The following is a 4,970-nucleotide window of genomic DNA, read 5'->3' as shown; positions in this document are numbered from 1 at the left end:
TAAAATTTTAGTAGCCTTTAGCTTAGCAAAACCATTCAAAATAGAATCTGAATCTACTGATCACAAAGTATCATTTCTAGTAGCTAAGTTGACAGTCCCCACAATTGTTCTTCAGAAAATGTTGAGCTAGGGTGTGTCTCTATAAACTTAAAGTTTTGAGAAACTCCTGTCACCATTAGCTACAGATGTAGGTAAAGCCAGGGAATTTGTAAGTTTGCAAAAGTATTGGGAAAAGTCAATAAAACTGTTTTTTGTAATAAAAAATAAAGAGCTTTTTGGACAATATCCAGCAGGAAGAATGGACACTAAGATCAAAACTTCAACATTTATTCATCACTGATGTCACATTCACCACCATCATGTAACGCAGTCTCGAGAGGTATGTGGCTTTTAGCTTTTCACCAGTCTATGTCTGCAGGACATAAGTACCATATAGAGAGCTGAAGCACTTTTTATGACTGTCCCTATGGCCAAACCTGTCTTCTAAAGAGCAGGTAGCTTTATTGACAATAAAGCAGAATGTGGTGTCACCGCCAGACACCACACTTGCTAGGTGGTAGCTTGAATCGGCCGCGGTCCATTTAGTACATGTCGGACCCGCGTGTCGCCACTGTGTGATCGCAGACCTAGCGCCACCACAAGGCAGGTCTCGAGATACGATAGAGCACTCGCCCCAGTTGTACGACGACATTGCTAGCGACAATACGGACGAAGCCTTCCTCTCATTTGCCGAGAGACAGTTAGAATAGCCTTCTGCTAAGTCCATGGCTACGACCTAGCAAGGCGCCATTAGCCTTACCTACTTTGAAAGTTATAGTATAAATGTCTCAAGAAGAACGCTGTATTCATCACAGAATAAAAGATAAGTATTTGAGGAGCTGCATACTTTTCTTATGAGAATTCACTACTTATCCTGTTCCAGAATTCACGCCCGTCTGCATTAGATAGCGTGCCTATCGGCCCCCTCAAAATAACACTGTGTCGGCACTTCTGTCGACACATCATTTGGCGACGAGGCTTAAAGGAAAAGTGTTCTTTCTGATTGCTTACATTTATTTGTGTCATGGCTTCGCCACAATCTCCAGATGTACTGTCCGAATTTTATCGCTTGCAGAATCAGCAGAAGCAGGCGTTATTGGATGCCCTTGGACAGCTCGTCCAGGGTCAACGTGCACTGCACCACGATGCGGCAGCCGCCGCTTCACCGCTACCGCAGCCACAACTCGCAGTTGCACCGCCTTTTAGGCACTACGACCCGGCGCACGAGTCGTGGACTGAATGGTCCTGACAGTTCGCATTTCATCTAGCAGCCTACAGAATTCAAGGTAATGAGCGGCAGCCGTTTTTGCTTTCTTGTGTCGGTGTGTCCACCTACCATGTGATAGTGAAATTGTTTCCCCGACGCGACGTAGCAACTCTGTCCTACGAGGAAATTTTGTCTGCTTTAGATGCCTATTTTAAAGAAACAGTTAATGTGGTTGCAAAACGGTATACGTTTTTTCGTACGAAACGTACGGCCGGTCAAACTAATAGGGAGTGGGTAGCAACATTGCAAGGACTTACTAGCGACTGTGCCTTTGAATGTGACTGTGGCCTTTCTTAATCAGATACAATGGTGCGTGATGCAATTGCACAGAACGTTTCTGATGTTCGCATACGGGAGCAAATTTTGAAACTAGTAAATCCCTCCCTTCAACAAGTGATAGACATATTGGATAGACAAGACACACTTGACTGTGCTCAGGAATCTTTTGAAACTTCGCCAACCATGTGTAACATTAACCAGCCCGCCGGGCGAGCTGCGCGGCCCGGTAAATTGCCCTTGCGCACGTCGAAGCAGCTGCCACCGCACTCTAAGCCACGTGTGCCACGCCATCACACAAATGCAGTGAAATCATGCCCGCGGTGTGCTACTCGACATTCGCGTGAACATTGCCCGTCACGCCAAGCTATTTGCTTTTTCTGTAATAAGAAAAGACATGTTCAAAGTGTTTGCCAGAAAAAGCTCCGATCAGACACTCTTAATCATTCCAGGCCCTTTGCTTCGCGCCGAAATCGAACCAAGGACACTCAGGCTCATGGACCTTCGCCCATGGCCATTCATGTCGTTACTTCCACCCCGTCCAGTGCCACTTTCTCTAACAGTGACTGTGTTCGTCCCACAAAAACTGTGCATCGACGTCGCCGGAAATCACGTCAATTAGCAAGTGATTCTGTACCAGTGTCTGTTCAAATTGCCCAAAACAGTCGCTCTTGTCGTCAGCAGGACAATAAACTTTTTGTAGATTTGGACTTTAATGGCAAGGTCATACCATTCCAGCTCGATACCGGAGCTGGAGTTTCATTGCTCAATCACGACACGTACCAGCAACTGGGCGCACCTCCGTTGCGTGCCGCAAATGTTAAGTTACATAGTTATTCGGGACAGAATAAACCTGTGTTAGGACAGTGCAGCCTTCTTGCCACATACAAGGGACAAACAAAACTTGTGTCATTTTACGTTCTTCGTTCTTCTACTGCAGTGAACTTGTTTGGTTTAGATTTATTTCAGTTGTTTAACATGTCTATAGTAAATCAGGTCCTATCAGTGAATCAGACTGTGCCTACAGACAGTGTTTCTCGTCTGTGTGACGAATTTGCAGACATTTTTGCACCGGGCTTAGGTTGCGCTACAAACTATGAAGCACATTTGGAACTGAAAGTAAACGCGTAACCGAAATTTTTCAGAGCGCGCAATGTTCCCCACGCATTGCGTGATGAGGTCACAAGAACATTAAACGATCTAGCATCACAAGGTGTGAGTGAATGTGCGCAATGCCTCTTCTCTTTCAGCTCCGCTTCATCGCTTACGCCGTACAGGTGTTCCGTTTCTCTGGACGACGGAATGCGAACGCGCCTTTCGCCAGTTGTAATCGGCGTTGCTTTCTAATACTTGCCTTACGCCATTCGATCCCCAGAAACCCCTTTTGTTGATGGTAGATGCGTCGGATTTCGGGATCGGTGCTGTGCTTGCGCACAAAGTTGGCTCCCATGATCGCCCTATTGCCTTTGCGTCCAAATTGCTCTCGTCTGCGCAAAGAAATTATTCCCAGATAGAGAAAGAAGCTTTGGCTCTCGTGTTTGGTGTTACTAAGTTCCATGATTTCTTGTATGATCGTCACTTTACCATCATCACAGACCACAAACCTTTGACATCGCTTTTTCATCCGACCAAGCCTGTACCTCCACGTACAGCGCAGAAATTCATTCGCTGGTCTATTTTCCTCTCGCAGTACCGCTACGATATCTTGTATCGGTCCACTGCTAAGCACGGAAACGCCGATGCGTTGTCCCGTTTGCCTGTTGCTGAGGATAAAGCATTCGATTCTTCCGAACTTGCTTGCCTGTTCATTGATTCGGAAACCGATGAAGTGATCGAATCGTTTCCGATCGATTTTCGTCGTGTCGCTACAGCCACAGCTGCTGACCCTGTCCTTGCTACCGTTTTGCGTTTTGTTGCTACGCAATGGCCTTTGTCAAAGTCTCGGATCGAGGATCCGTTGGTTCGCCGATTTTTTGCTCATAAGGAGAGACTTTTTGTTCGACATGGTGTTTTGTTGTTGCGTTCTGATAATGATCAGTCCAGAGTCATGGTCCCACGTTCGTTACAGTCCTCTGTTTTACGGCTTCTTCACCAAGGACATTGGGGTATAGTGCGAACGAAACAACTTGCTCGTCAGCACTGTACTTGGTTCGGAATCGATGCTGCGGTTACGAATATGTGTTCTTCTTGCATGGCGTCTGCCGAACAACAATCCGCACCGCCACGGAAAGTCTTTGCATGGCCAAAAGCCACTTCCCCTTGGCAACGCTTGCACATTGATTTTGCTGGTCCATTCTGGAATGCTCGATGGTTGGTTCTGGTCGATGCCTTCAGTAATTTTCCTTTTGTTGTCCGGATGTCTTCCACGACGTCCTCCGTCACCATCCAAGCGTTGTCTGCTATCTTTTGCATTGAAGGTCTTCCGCAAACTATTGTTTCCGACAATGGCCCACAATTCATGTCCGCAGAATTTCAGTCATTCTGCCAGGCCAATGGTATTCAACATCTGACATCTGCGCCGTTTTCGCCTCAGTCAAACGGTGCCGCTGAACGATTGGTCCGGACTTTCAAGTCACAGATGTTGAAATTGAAAGAGTCGCATTCTCGGGAGGACGCATTGTTGCTCTTTTTGTCTTCGTATCACTCTCAGCCCCGAGATGGTCGCTCGCCGGCTGAGTTGCTCCACGGTCGTCCTCATCGCACCTTGATGTCTCTGCTGCATCCGCCGCATCAGGTTCCTGTGCAGCGGCAGACTCCTGCTTTTGCTCCAGGCGACGTTGTATTTTATCGCAACTATTGAGGTTCACGGCGTTGGCTCGCAGGGCGCATTCTTCGCTGCCTCGGCCGCGCGATGTATTTGGTTTTGGGGGCCTCTGGTGAGGTGCGTCGGCATCTCAATCAGCTGCGCCTCTGTCGTCGCACGGGTTCTGCCGCTCTCCGTCTGCTTTCAGCGACGGTGCCGTCCGGTCAGCGCCCTGGGGACCCATCTACTGGCTCGCCTCATCCCCAGGTGTTACCGACGATGCCTTCCATTTTGCCCCATGCCGCCGCAGCCGCCGCCGCCGCCGCCGCCGCCGCCGCCGCCGCCTGTTCTCCCGCCGGCGCCGCCCGCATTCGACGCTTCGCTGCAGCCGCCAAGCGCCTCCCTGGGTCACGCGCCGCCAATCGCTTCCCGTGACCAGCCGTCCTCCACCATGGACCTCTTGCCCGCTCTGGACCACATGACATCATCGCGCGTCGGGTACCCCGACGCAATGGAGGTCGACCCTTCGGCCCCTCCTGTCTCATTACGGGCGCATACACCGCATGTTGACGTGCACCCTGGACTAGGTTTTCAGGCGTTTCCTAGATCCCCTCGGACCGAATGGCCGGGTGTGGGTGACACAGC

This window comes from Schistocerca serialis, chromosome 1 (assembly GCF_023864345.2).
Source record: "Schistocerca serialis cubense isolate TAMUIC-IGC-003099 chromosome 1, iqSchSeri2.2, whole genome shotgun sequence".
NCBI classification, from domain to species: Eukaryota; Metazoa; Arthropoda; class Insecta; order Orthoptera; family Acrididae; genus Schistocerca; species Schistocerca serialis.
Note: the sequence above shows the minus strand (reverse complement) of the source record.